A 15,298-nucleotide genomic window follows, 5' to 3' on the forward strand; every position below is an offset into this window, starting at 1 on the left:
AATGATATTGTTGGGGAGCGGGGGGACGGAGACTAGGCTGTATGCCTGAGTCCCCTTCTAATTCCTGGATCTAGCAAGGATTAACTTACTGGAACAGTCAGAGCAGCTTCTTGGTGAGGGAATGGCCCCCTCACTATGGGTCGTTAAGGAAGTGGAAGTGGTTTATGTTTATGTTGTTCCTTTTTTCCAATTTACATTGTGTTTCTTTTGTATTGAAATGCATGGTGTTGTATAATATAACTGACTACATAACTTTTCACCCGAAAAGTTTGTCAGAAGCCAAACTGCAGGTGAAATGAAACAGAGGTGCTTGCAAAGAATATGGGGCAGAATGGAAACTGATGCCTTCTTACACCCCTAAATCTATATTTGTGGGGTGAAGGGATACAGGATTCCGTAGAAGTTCCACTACATTGGCAGAATCCCAGCTGGGGCTTCTTCTGCAGCCCCTATGCTCCTGATGTGTATGATTGGCTTTTGGGACTCAGGAGCAGAGAGAGATGTTTGCCCCATGCTGTGTGTTAGGATTGGCTTCTGTTGCTGCTGAGGAGTTACGGAATATAACTTCTCTGATGGCAGGGTGAAAAGGTCTGAAGTGGAATAGCAGAGGAAAGGTAGAAGAAGCAGAGGCCTTGAAAAAGAGAAGCACGTTGTTTAATGGGCGCCCACAAGATTTATAAAAAGCAGGTGCAGTTTGCAAGCAAAGGGAGCTTTGAAAACTGGGATAGTCTGAATTATAGAGCCAAGAGGAGACATAAGTGTTGAGTGTAAAGTAGGAGACTGCATTTCACTTATTCAATTATTCAATTAATCACAGCTTTAGCTGCAAGTCGTTAGCTGGATATTTATGATCTAGCCCTGGTGCAGAAGGATTATATATTATTTAAGGCAAATTTGGGGTTGGTCAAAAGCAGCGTGTTCATTATTCACATCCAGCAAATTATGGCTTGCACCACGCTGTTTTCTCACAAATTCGTGCCTGTATTATTCCCAGCAGAGGTGTGAGACATCTTCAGGCAACAGCAAATGAAAGTATTTTGCTCAGAAGGAAGAGGAAGCCGATGTTGCCATGGTTGGTTGGTGGGTGGGGAGGGGAAGAAAGGGGATGAACCAGGAGGGCACCAATACAAAATCCTGATTCTCTGCCCCACACAACTGGAAACCTGTCTCATTTTATTCTCCCTCGGGGTACTACAGGACCCAGGGAGCAGCTGGCCTGAGCTGCTTTCAAATATTCTGGCAAGATAGGAAGAATGAGCAGATGGCCTTACACACTCTTTCCACGCCTGACCCGGAATATGACTTAGTGAGTTCTCTATAATTCATGTCCTTAACTGTTTTCCTTCAAACATTAAGATTTCCCCCTCTTTTGATTAAAAGACACGCTGTGGCCATACTCCCTTATCCTAACCACGTTTATTCAGGAGTACATCTCTGTTTTATTCCAGTGGGATTTACTCTCAGGTAACTATGCTTGGGATTGTAGCCTTTGTAGCATAAAAGTCCAACCCCCAAACGAAACAAAAAACCAGCCTTTGTGCTCAGCTCTTCTAAAGCCTGATGTCTCACTGTTAAGGCTTAACTATGCTCTTTGGTATTGTTGCTATGGTAACCCAACAGTTTATCCCTCACTTCCAAATATATTCGCACAGTTCTTGTTAAACACTCCCCCCTCCCTTGCAATTCTCTATTGGAATCCAATTATCTTGCATTAATTATAAATCAAATTCAGAGCAGCACAAACACCCATAACACGTGTGTAAATGATTATTTTTATAATACTGTTAGCGCCACATGCACGTATATATTCTTTGCCTTTGAACACGCAAGAAAGAAGCTGTTTTCTGGTAAGAACCTGATACCAGGCTGTTTTGTTTTTGGCTTAGCTGGGTAAAATGCAATACCGCTGAAAGCTGCTGGCCTTGCAGCCTCGAATTCCCAGCATCTCTTTCAATCCATAAAACAGGCACCCCAGTGGGATTCCTTCCCTGTACGACTTTGACAAAGTACACGTTCAGGATCCTGCCTTAAGTGGGGATGTCAGTCTCCGCAGTATATTTTCTAGCACTCCCATCAGACAGGATACCGTAGTTTGAATTTGCTATCATAAAACGTAGAAATGTCACTTATTGGCAGTTAAATATTAAGGAGGGTAAAAACAAAACACAAACACCTGAAACGAAAAGGAACTGTACCAAAACTAAAACAAGTAAACAAGCAAAAACCTGATTTGACAAGGCACTGCCATCAGAGAGCTGCACTCGGTGCTTGTAAGGATTTAAGCAACAAAGCTCTTGGCATAGAGGTGACATCTGTATATGAATTTGTAATGGTACTTTATGGAACTGTCTGATCAATAGGAATATATGGGTGCAAGTGGTTCACTGTCCTCGGCCTACAGGAGCAGTCAGTGTCCTGGTGCTGAGCAGCCCATTTTGATCACAAGTCCATGGTTGGCCCCCCACATACTACCCCTAGGTGACCGATCCTCTCCCTTGACTGCATAGGAGCACATCCGAAAGCTCTGCCATTCTGAGACCTATATTTTTATGTTGTACAAGAGGTACACATATGGGACAGCATTTTGGCTGGTTGACATCTGATGACCGTTTAAATGTGTTGTGGAATTATTTGTTTGTTTTTATCATGTATTTTGTCTTTTTTATATTTGTGAACCGCTCTGAGATCTATAGGGCAGTATACAAATTAAACCAACCAACCAACTTTATACATGTTTGTTAACATCTACACCCATGCCACAGTTAAGAACCCAACATGTAAAATAATAAAAAGTGTATGTATCCTTATGTCTCAATTTCTAAGTGCATATTGCTATTATTGGGTGTCATTGGGATTTACCATGGACTTACCCTGTCCTTAATCTGAAACCCAATGCCTATTCCTACTTCCAGGCATGGCATTGAGATAGTTTTACTGACAAAGCCCCATTCAGCTGAGTTTTGTGTTTCGGATCTTCAGATGGAGTGAAGAGAAGCTTTGCTCCAGAGATTCTATGTTGCCTCTTTACACAGGAAGGCAGCAAGAAGGAACTTTGACCACAAACCTATATCTGCATCTGATATCACCAGGTAAGATGCAGCTTACCTGCCTGTTACATCAGGGAGACTTCACTTTTATGTTCTTTATGCTAAAAAAGAGAGAGGTTCTTTTGGCCAATTAAAAGGTTGCATTCTGCTCAGGTCATGAAAAGGCACCACCAGAAGGCATACACTGAACTGGGTACAGAACTTCAAATGACCCTGCCCACAGCACCTGTGTCGTGCTCATTGGTGTGAATGGAAGATAGTGGGATCTACACACAGAACAGAGAATATGTGATGCTCACAAACCTGTGGAAAGTCCATTTCAAATTTTATTTGTCGCTTACAGCAGAAGATCAATGGTTGGGTAGCTGTCAGGTGGGAAGAAAACATTGGAAATATACTTAAGGCTCCTTAAATGTTGTTATAGGACTAAATATACTAGGGTATTGATTTAACATGGAAAAAGAGTTCAGTGAGCTAGACGGCTGGAAACAGTAGCAAGGTAATGATGACCTTTTGGGTTTTGTTTTCCCAGCTAATGTTTCCTTCACAGCTAAAAACTGAGGACAGAATAGCAACGGAGCAGAATCTATGCATGGAATCAATACAAGATTCTAGAGAACAAGAGATAAACAGAGAGCTGAGCTCCAGGCCACAGATGAGACCCATTAAGTATGACAGACAGCAGTGCATGGATAAATGAGTGCTTTTAACACACACACACACACACACGAACACGCGCACACACACACAATACACTGAAGGAACTTCCCCAGAGATTCCACATTCTCTTATGAACTGAAAAGCATTCAGCTAAAAATGATCATTCCAACAGGGTTGCGGGGTTGGGGGTGGGATTTGTTACAACAATGTCAAAAGTGTGGAGTGGGATGCACCTGAATGGCCAAAAAATATTAGGTCCCAATGCAAACAAATAATAAATTCTGAATATATCATCTTCTTTAAATTATAAGAAAGGAATGCACCTAAAAACAAATATGAAATCTGATTTCAGATAAAATTATATCTAATACCATCATATCTAATGACACACAATTGTGTCAAACGATAGGTAAGGAAAAGGTGCACAGGGGCAAGAACAACTTTGTATAGTTTGGCTGTGTGCATTGAGATGTGTTGGCAATGCTGTAACAAGTGGGCTAAATAGCAGCAATTGTCTTCTAATTGTTGTTTTGTTGTTTTATTCATTTATCTAATTCCAGAAAGCTGGATTTTTGTACATTTCTATCCCATGTGGAGATATGTACTGGGTATGGTATAGCCCCTCCAGCAAGGTGGTGAGGTGCCAGGATGGATCACTGCCATCTTGTAATTGCCAGACCATCTCTCTTAATCCAACCGACCCCAAGGCCTGCTGTCTTCCAGTCAGAATGTAAGTGGGCATTTGCAGCAAGGACATAACAAAGAACTGCAAGCAGCTGGAGGAGCAGCACAGAAAGGCCATTTTAGTTGGATGTTCTAGGAACTATGCTGCAGAGAAAAGCAGGGCCCTCAGGGTATCCTGGCACCCACAGGCCCCATGTTGGTAGTGCCAGGATTAAAGTCCCTCCATTTCCATGCCGATTGAAATTGTGCCTTAGATGGATGTGCCTATTCAAATTCTGTACCTGTCTGCATTACTGTTTCAGGAATGTCTTCATTTCTATGCTAACTGAAGTTGTTTTTGGTGGATGTGCGCCAGCAAGAATATATTCCAGTCTCCATGACAGTTTTAGGACTTGGGAACCTCTGGTTTGCAAGGAAGCTAAGAGCCCTGTACAGCAGACCCGCCAGGGATAGTTCCAGATTTATAGAGTCTGGCCTGGTTTTTTATATGATCCTGGAATGTCTCGCTTTTCCTCTCTATTTTCATCAGAAAAATATTGGAGGGAGACAAATATATATATATAATTTTTTGTCCAGAAACAAAAAAATGATAAGGCCAGTTTTAAAAATCTGACTTACATCCATTCTGACTTGTAACTTTATTCCTCACAAATTCTACTGACACACATTTTTATGATGTAGCCAGCACAGTCTATTTTAGAAAATTCCAGTCCCCTTACCGAAGGCCACGTCACCAGTCTGTCTAAGTGACAAACATGGAGCCAGTCGCCTCCAAGAGCTCTTCTCTGTCCTTTACCAGGCTTGGAACCCTGGGCTGAATAAAAGAGGAGTCCCAATTTAGAAAAGTGAGAGGAACAGCACAGTCTTTCTGCTCTCTGACTGATAATGAGCCTGGCACATTCTTCCTTGTGAAAATCAAGAGAGATACATTTTAAACTATTAATGAGAGCAGAAAACAAATCTCTGAAAGAAATGCAAATTCTTTGCATACAGCTTTTAAAGTGATGTTTCAATATCATCGCCACCACATTCTTAAGAGTAAACACAGTAACATCTGGTAGGACGTCCACACAAAGAGAAGCAGAAATTGGCTTCTGGCTCTGTTGCCACTCAATTCTAGCAGACTTTTTGAAGTCCCTTCCAGCCAGGCTGAATGAATGGTTGGAAACTTCAGGGAGCAGCTTAAAGATTCTCGAAAAATTTGCAGCTTCTTGAGTTTACTGGTAGTTCATCAGAAGGGACTTTTCAGACAAGCAACGCTGACACCAAACCCTACATACATTAAGCATAATAGAAACATCGCCACCTGTCCCCACCCCCACCCATCTTCCCTCCCTCCACCCCCTTTTCCCCCCTCCCCCTAATGTCTCAACAAAGGAAACAGATTTGTAAAAATGTTACATGGAAAAAATACGAGAGATATAAAACTTACTTCTGTAAAACAAGAAAATCTTTAATAAAAATCCGAAAGCAAGAATTGGGGGGGGGGGGATTTTCAGCTCACAGGCATGAATGCTGGGCATTGTGTAGGGTTTTTTAAAATAAATAAATAAATAAATAAATTGCAGCAACTTTCATTTTCACTTTGAATCAGGTCACTGCACCATGGTGCAAGTAGACACTACTTAACACTGTCCAAGCTTACTAAAGGCAGATGTGTATACTACAATAGCTGACGGCTATGATGATTCATAGAAGTAAGCCCCCACTGAAGTCAAGGGGGGCTACTTCAACAAAATGTAATGCAGTGTAATAATGTCAAGGTAAAAACCTGGTAAATATTTATTATTGATGGCAACTATGACAACGCCGGCTCCCTCAGCCTGTAAAGCGAGATGAGCACCGCAAACCCAGAGTCGTTCAGACTTAACTGTCAGGAGTCCCTTTACCTTTACCAAAAGCAGAGCCATTTGAGGACCTAGAAAAGGTCAGGTATACCTCCAATGTCCCTCGGTAGGTTGTGGACTCTCCTTCACTGGATGTTTTTAAGCAGAGGTTGAATGGTAATCTGTCATGGGTGCTTTAGTTGAGATTCCTGCATTGCAGGGGTTGGACTAGAGGTTGGGGTCCGTTTTGACTTGACAATTCTATGATTCTATCTGACCACCATAGTTTAAATTCAGCCTCCATTGCTTCATTTGTTATTTCCTTGTCTCTTCCTTTCCTCTCCAGCGCAGGTTCCTGAAGTAGCTGAGACTCAGAACGCCCTGGCCTTTCAAAGCAGTAACTGAAATAATTGGTTACATAAAGTGAATTAAGTCACAGCTGACTAGTGAAGAGTTCAACTTACAGATGAGGAACTTCAACAGACAGAATGGGGCCACTGTATGACCTGAACAGAGAGTGCAGCCTGTAGGACTGGGATGCTTTCAGCACTACCAATAGAGCACTAAAACACCAACTCATAAATATTGCTAGCTTCAGTGTGCAAAAGTATCTCACACTACTTTTGCAGCCTGAACCTAGGCATGTGGTGCAACAAACAGATTACAACAGGGAACAGTTCCATTACTTTTTGTAACAGCCCTATAAAAGGCCTGCAGGGGGTGGGAGGGGCTATAATTGGGGTAGAGGAGTCAGCAAGTGCCATTTGCAAGATCACATTAAGGGCCTTTGAGCATTACATTCATTTCCATGGGATTGCAGCCTTGATTATTCTGGACTGAGTCTCTCAACACCAAGGGGTTATTCTCATTGTAACTCCATAGGCAGGTTGATGGACTTCTCTGTAAAAGCAAAAGCAAAATAAAGTCCAGATCTAAGAAGAGTCCAATGCCATTAGTATGTTACATACTTACAGATCTTCACAATGGTCGTGGCACCAACTGAAATAAACGCTGGATTGCACCAATTTAGTTTTATGACTGCCAAACATACGGCAAGGAGTAACATCAGTATCCTGTGACGATCACTAATTAGAAGGCATGTTTGTTTTTAAATGTGTGTGCGCGCTGGCATATGCTAAAAACAAATCTTGCTGAGGTAACAATTAGTTGTGTTTCTGACAGCGTCTATGAAATACATGGCCTGGCTGGCCTGGCTGATCCGCTGAGATCCCTTCCAGATCTGGTTCTGTGACTAGGGCCCTCATTGTGAATTATTCTGAGACAAGACCCCTTAAGGCCTGACCATAGACAATGGATAGCCCAGGACAGGGTGGTCCAGCCTCTCAGGCTAAGTGGACTGCAAGAGTACTTCAACACAGAACCCACAGGCCACATGCTGAATTTCTATATCATTGACTAAATTGTTTGCAATATAGTTAATATTATTTAATACAAAGTTAATATATTTAATTAAATAAATATGATTAAATACATAATTAATGTGAAGAACTTCCTGACAGTAAGAGCTGTTCAACAGTGGAATTTGCTGCCAAGGAGTGTGGTGGAGTCTCCTTCTTTGGAGGTCTTTAAGCAGAGGCTTGACAGCCATATGTCAGGAGTGCTCTGATGGTGTTTCCTGCTTGGCAGGGGGTTGGACTCGATGGCCCTTGTGGTCTCTTCCAACTCTATGATTCTATGATTCTATAATGCAATTAATACATTTATTTACTAAACAAATCAAATACACAAGCTCAGGTGAGTCCCAGGTAGATAGATAGATAGATGCACAGCATGGAAATGTAGGAGAACCTGGGCCAGGGTGTGTGCGAGAATCTGACCCCTGAAATCCCATCCAGGGAAGATCCAAGTGCACAGAACAGGAGTCACATCGGCCCTCAAGCAATCCTCGTCACGTCCCCATCCCTCCCATGCAGCTGCAGCCCAGACTATCCCTCTTCTTGTACATCCTGAAGGTGAGGGAGGGAAGAGGCAGAAAGTCACAGATCCAAGGTCCCCTTTCCTTATCTGTGTGTTTGTTTTGGATGTGAGAGATGTTAGAGGTGGAGGAAATAATAATGCCCAACACCCAGCTTTATATGTCTTCTTTGAGACTCCAACCACTTTTGGGTAAAGGTAAAGGGACCCCTGACCATTAGGTCCAGTCATGACCAACTCTGGGGTTGGGGCGCTCATCTCGCTTTACTGGCCGAGGGAGCCGGCGTACAGCTTCTGGGTCATGTGGCCAGCATGACTAAGCCACTTCTGGCGAACCAGAGCAGTGCACGGAAACGCCATTTACCTTCCTGCCGGAGTGGTACCTATTTATCTACTTGTACTTTGATGTGCTTTTAAAGTGCTAGGTTGGCAGGAGCTGGGACCGAGCAATGGGAGCTCACCCCGTCGTGGGGATTCGAACCGCCGACCTTCTGATTGGCAAGTCCTAGGCTCTGTGGTTTAACCCACAGCGCCACCCGCGTCCCACTTTTGGGTAGGGAGGTGCAATAGTAACATTGCCAGCAGGGTGTTCTAGGGCTATGATTTTTACAACAAATCACAGCGTATAGCTTTTCATTTGGACTGTTGCTGCATCACAGCACCATTAAAATCTCATGCATTTTTTCCCTGAAAGGACTTTGGCAAAATGACCCTGTTTGCTCCCAGCAGAGGTATTTCTATCTGACAGCTTTCAAAGATATTTTGATTTGCCCCATCAACTCCTGGCTTTCTAAAGCATTCAGCAACCCCACCCCTCCATTCCTATTTGCCATCACTCACACAGTACTTCTCTTCCCTGTGGCAAGTGCACAGCCAAGACTCTTAAGGAAACACAATGAATAGGAAAAGGCTTCTTTCTTATTGCCAATTGCTCCCCTATTGACTCCAGGCCTAAAGGCAGCTTCTTCTTCTCCACTAGTTCTTTTGTAGCAGCTAGGAAGACAGTCTATGCAGCTCTTCATGTTCTAAACATTTGCTTTGTAAACATGCATGTGTTGTTGTTTTTTATGTACCAAGGAGAAGAAATGGAAGCATCTGGAACCAGAAGGCAGAAGTCAACTGCCTACAGAGCTGCCGTTCATGACTCTGGTTTCTTTGGGATAGACCCACACCCTACTTACAAGCCAATAAAAGCCTCACAGGTCAACTAGAAGCTCCATGAATACACAGACCTTGGAACTTTAAGGCCATCCTATGCACTGAAGAGATAGTAAAATAAAATTTAAAAATCCAACTTTCTACTACCTTGAAATCTGTCACTTATTCTTCATATTTCTTCATGAAGAATAAGTGACAGATTTCAAGGTAGTAGAAAGTTGGAAATAAAAATAAAAAGCAAGCTGACTGGCTGGATTCAATACCATCAAATTAATTCAATGTGGAGGGAAGATAATAAGATCGGAATAAATGACAAGAAATCTAGATTTCAGATTGAAATAATAGAAAGTAAAACAAAATTATTATCAAAAATGTACAACCAGTTACTTGAGTGGGACACCAAGGACGAGGAAGTAAAGGATGTGATGGTGAAGTGGGCGGTAGACCTAGGGTACAACATAGAGTTTGACAAATGGAAGGCATTGTGGTGTAAAGATATGAATTTTTCAGCATGCACGACACTAAAGGAAAACATGTATAAGATGATGTACAGATGGTACATAACGCCGGTAAAACTACATAAAATGTATAGAACGGGCGATAAACTGTGTTGGAAATGTAAGAGCAAGGAGGGCGAATTCATTCATATGTGGTGGACGTGCGAGATTCTCAAAAAATTTTGGGAATCCATCTATAATGAATTAAAAAAAATTCTTAAATACACGTTTGTTAAAAAACCCGAAGCCTTCCTGCTGGGGATAATTGGTAAGGATATCAAAGAAGAAGATAGAACCTTTTTTCAATATGCAACGGTGGCCGCCAGAACCCTCATAGCACAGTACTGGAAAACACCAAAAATCCCAACACTAAAGGAGTGGCAACTTAAATTATCCGATTATTTGGAGCTGGCTAAATTGACACAGAAAATAAGAAATCAAAGAAGTGCAAAATTTAACAATGAATGGGATAAATTTAGGATATATATGGAAATAGAGACAAGGGGAAAATTAAAATGCTGATCAGAAACACATATGTACTTATAGAAATCACAGTAGGCATGAGATAACGCTTACTACGTAAAAAGTTTTATTAAGGAATAGACACAGCAGATAGATAAACAAGATAATAATTTCCGAAATCGAGATAAAGGGAAGTCGATCAATGTCATCAAAGTTGTATGTATTTCATGTTTTGTTTGTTTGTTTGTTTCTCTCTTTCTGTTTTTTCTTTTTCATTTTGTCTTTTGTATGTTTGTGAAATATATTTATGTCAAAATTTAATAAAAAATTAAAAAAAAAAAAAAGAAATCTGTCACTTATTCGAGGCTCAAAGAAATCCCCCAGTTATGGGTTTCTGTTCAGATAATGAGTCTTTTCTAACAATGATGCATTACCTTGCTTCATATATTACATGGGTAGGCAAACTAAGGCCCGTGGGCCTGATGCGGCCCAATCACTTTCTAAATCCGGCCCACAGACGGTCCAGGAATCAGCGTGTTTTTACATGAGTAGAATGTGTCCTTTTATTTAAAATGCATCTCTGGGTTATTTGTGGGGCCTGCCTGGTGTTTTTACATGAGTAGAATGTGTGCTTTTATTTAAAATGCATTTCTGGGTTATTTGTGGGGCACAGGAATTTGTTTTTTTCCTCTTCAAAATATAGTCCGGCCCACCACAAGGTCTGAGGGACAGTGGACCGGCCCCCTATTGAAAAAGTTTGCTGGCCTCTGATTACCTTGCCATCAAAGTCCAACAGGTGAGAGGGGAGTCCAAGTGTATTGTGCCAATAATCTCAGATATATTCAAGTGAATAAAGGGGGATTACCAGAATTCCAACATGACTGTATTTTCCATCTGAAAATAGCATTGGGGAAAGGAAAACTTAGGGGAAACACTGCACAAAAACAACAACACAGCACCATTTTTCATGGATAAATCAGACAACTTTTAATTCATTTCCAAATACTTGGTGAGATTATTAGCTTCACATACGGCAATATCACACCAGGATCAACTGAGCCACTCTGTCCTTGACAATACTGTTACTTCATTTGTCACAAAATAAACACTGTACAGTAAAAACCTATGCTCCTGGGTATACCTTGGTTGGGCTGATATTAAATAATTCCACATTTACTCTAGAAACAGAGGAAGTTGTCTTATACTGAGGCTGGATCTAGACATGTCAAAGAAGCGATTCAGTTAAATGCATTGCAAACTCATACAGGGGAATCTGGTAGGGAAAGATGGGACTCCACAGTGCCATCTGGTGTCACAGGGTTATATAACATTTTCTTTACCAATCTAGAGTCAGCTTTCATCCATTTTACTCAGTAGATGGCAGTGAATCTCCAGGCAACCCTACTTGGACCTATCCTGGGGAAAACATGTGCTATACCATGGGTAGGCAAACTAAGGCCTGTGGGCCTGATGCAGCCTAATCGCCTTCTAAATCCGGCCCGCGGACAGTACGGGAGTCAGCATGCTTTTACATAAGTAAAATGTGTCCTTTTATTTAAAATGCATCTCTGGGTTATTTGTGGGGCATAGAAATTTGTTCATTTCCCCCCCTCCAAAATATAGTCCGGCCCCCCACAAGGTCTGAGGGACAGTGGACTGGCCCCTTGCTGAAAAAGTTTGCTGACCCCTGTTCTATACCATGGAGCCATGACTTTTTATTCCCCTCACTCTTAGATGCTATAAATGATTTGCCCATGTCCCCCATTCCAGATGTTAAAACTGAAAATGAATGCATGTCTTTTCATAAGTGCCACAATTCAGGAGATGGTTACATCACTTGGTTTCCTTTGCCATTAGGCAATAAGCCAAAGGAAAGTGGAATCAAAATGGTGAAACTGTTGCAGAACCTAAGTTCCAAAATAGAGGTGTGTGCGTGCGTGCATGCACATGTCATTCATGTAATCTGAAAACTAAACCAGACCAAACAAAGAATGTCTCAAATATTAATGGTCCAGGTTAGATTTCAGGACCATGTGTGGTGTAGGGAGCCAGTGTGGTGTAGTGGTTAAAAGCGGTGGACTCGTAATCTGGTGAACCTGGCTCGTGTCTCCGCTCCTCCACATGCAGCTGCTGGGTGACCTTGGGCCAGTCACACTTCTCTGAAGTCTCTCAGCCCCACTCACCTCACAGAGTGTTTGTTGTGGGGGAGGAAGGGAAAGGAGAATGTTAGCCGCTTTGAGACTCCTTCGGGGAGTGATAAAGCGGGATATCAAATCCTCCTCCTCCTCCACTTTATATGCAGCAACTCCCACCTTCACTTTCTTGTTCACAGTAACAGCACTTTGGCATGACCTTGAAACTACTTTGTGTTTTGTGACTTGCCCTGAGATATTGTGACAAAGGGGCAGCCTACAAAAACAAACAAACAAACAAACAAACTAGGTAAACTGGGGTAATCAGGACCACAGCTGACCTTCAAACCAGAACCCAGTTCAAAGCTTGCTTTCTAATTAGGGTTAGCGGTAATCACAGTTACTGCAAACCAGGAAACATAAGAGGGAATGGCTGTAGGCGGAGGGAGGAGCAAGGAGGGGCAAACAGCATTCAAGCAGGCCTGGGGCTCAGGATCCGAATGCTGAACAGACAAACAAAAGGATATGGGGCGTATGAGAGTACAAAGGTAAATTTGCATTAATTGCTCCTCCTACTTTTGCCTCTGGCCCCGGCTACCACAAATGCAGCTCTCAGGTTGAAAAAGATGCTCTCCCCCTGATGTATAATACCTTAGTAGACTGGACGCATATTCTATTTCAAGTAAGGATGAGCTTGGGGGGAAATAACATCTCACACAGGTGAGAAACAATGGAAGGGAAGGGAAATCCCTCACAGGTATTGAGGTGACTGCGTTTCTTGGTTCTTATGGAACAACTCCATCTGTTATTTATTAGTTACTAATTCACAGCTGGAACCAGCGTGGGGAAGTGGTCAGTGTGTCAGACTAGAGCCTGGACCAGTCCCTGCCTACCTTAGGGGCCGTTGTGGGGATTAAACAAGTAGAGGCGAAGAACCATGAGCTCTTGGGAGGAAAAGGTATAAATGAAACAAAGTCTGTCTCGTGGCAATTGCATTGTTACCAAGGGCCACTAGAGGGAGCCCATGCTCCTCCAATACAATAACTGGATAGTAACTTGTGGCTGGGATTGACTTAATTCAGAATCACAGAATTGAGGAGTTGATAGGGACACTAAGGGTCATCTAGTCCAACCCCCTCAATGCAGAAATCTCAACTAAAGCATCCATGACAGGTGGATATACAACCGCTGCTTAAAAACCTGCAACGAAGGAGAGCCCACCGCCTTCCAATGTAGTCAAACAGCTCCTATTTTCTTCCCCTAGACCAGTGGTTCCCAACCTTTTTTTGGCCATGCTCCACCTAAGCATCTCTAAAATCCTGATTCCCACCCCCCACCCCCACCCCCCGGTGACATATAATTCTTATTATTCAAAAAGTGAAGCCCTATTCATGTGGAGAAAGCCTAAAAGGCTTTCATGTGGAGAAAGCCTAAAAGACGATTAATAACTCATTTTTGAATTGCCCCTCTTAAAAATCAAATTGGGAACCATGGCCCTAGACCCTCCATTTTTATTTTTTACTTTTGTTAGATAAGGAAACAAGGAAACTATTGATGTTTGTGTCAGCAAGCTTTTGGGTCAGGCCTCCTTGCAGAACATTGTACTGCCCATGCTGTGTATGCATTCCTAGCCACAGACACCAACAGCATTAGTGCAAGTTGAGGCCAGTGGTTGTGCAACTCAGTCACCACAATTGACCACTGGCTGCACACAAGCCACTAAAACATTTGAAAGGGCATGATAAAAGGCATTTTTCACAGTCTTTGAGCAAAGTTTCTGTAAAAAGCCAGTGGCAATTACATACTTATTTTTACATTTATATACCACTTTTTTCTTCCAAGTAGCTCAAGGTGGTGTGACATGTTTCATCCTCACAACCATCCTGTGAGTTAGGTTAGGTTAAGAGATGGTGGCTGGCCTAGTGAGCTTCCCAGCTAAGTGGGGATCCAAACTCTGGTCTCCCAGGTCATAGGTCCAACACTCTAACCATTCACCATACTGGCTTCATTACAGGAATGGAATCCAGAATTTGGCCTGCCTTCGACTTCTTGCATGTGCAAATGAGTTTGACACACCAAGGAGACTTCTCCCCACTACCACACTTCTCTGTCTTCAAGAAAGAAAGAAATCCAGGAGGCATTTTAACGGATTAGCAGCACAACATTATGAAAAGAGATTTATGCAAGGGCAAAGTCATGTTACAACCATCTGCCTAGGCTGACTTGCCTGATAGCTGGTAGCTACTCCAAGGTGCTGGGATGTGCAGGCCTCACCGACAGCAGAGTGTGTTCAGATGCTAATACTGTGTGCTTATTGAGGAAAGCCAGGAGGGGAGGGAGCCACCTGAATTTGGGCAATAAATAAGAAGAGGTAAATTTTGCCGCTGGCTAACAAGAAGCTGCCTTGGGAAAGCTATATAGGTATCCTATTGTTTTAAAGAGCTTCAAAAGTGTAGCAATGTCTATCTGCCGCCGCCACCCTGCCCTGCTTGTGAATTTGTAAACAAACCCCATAAAAAGCCTGTTAAGTCCTCAGACCTCTTGCCTTGCAAGAGAACCAACTCGGTGGAAGGCTGCCCTTGAAACGTCCTGCCACTCTGAGGAAGTGGGAAGCACAAAAATGGTATACGAGAAGCATGTAGTTTTTGCAGCCAAAGCGGAATAAATACAGATAACTGCCTCCTAAGCGGCCACCCTATGCTTAGGGGAACTGCCTGCACATAAGCTGAGGAGCGTTTTGGTCATACTTGCATATTCAACCAGAAACCCAAGGAAGCAGAATAGGAATATCATTCCTCTCACCACAATGAAAAAAAGACTCTCCTCTTGTGTAAATGGAGGTCAAACTAGTCTCCTAGTCTGAAAGGTTTGGCCAAACATTCTTTAAGAGTAAACTA

General features: G+C 42.5%; 1 long non-coding RNA gene across 1 annotated transcript; it reads left to right on the forward strand.

Annotated features, from left to right (window-relative positions):
* Window positions 1-1,133: 1,133 nt before the first annotated feature.
* LOC307224095 lies at window positions 1,134-4,491 on the forward strand. Its single transcript, XR_013842422.1, has 3 exons — window positions 1,134-1,306; window positions 2,980-3,089; window positions 4,268-4,491. It is a non-coding gene; the product is annotated as an uncharacterized lncRNA (long non-coding RNA).
* Window positions 4,492-15,298: the final 10,807 nt, after the last annotated feature.

Source organism: Podarcis cretensis (genome assembly GCF_951804945.1).
Source record: "Podarcis cretensis genome assembly, chromosome: 1".
In the NCBI taxonomy this organism is placed as follows: Eukaryota; Metazoa; Chordata; class Lepidosauria; order Squamata; family Lacertidae; genus Podarcis; species Podarcis cretensis.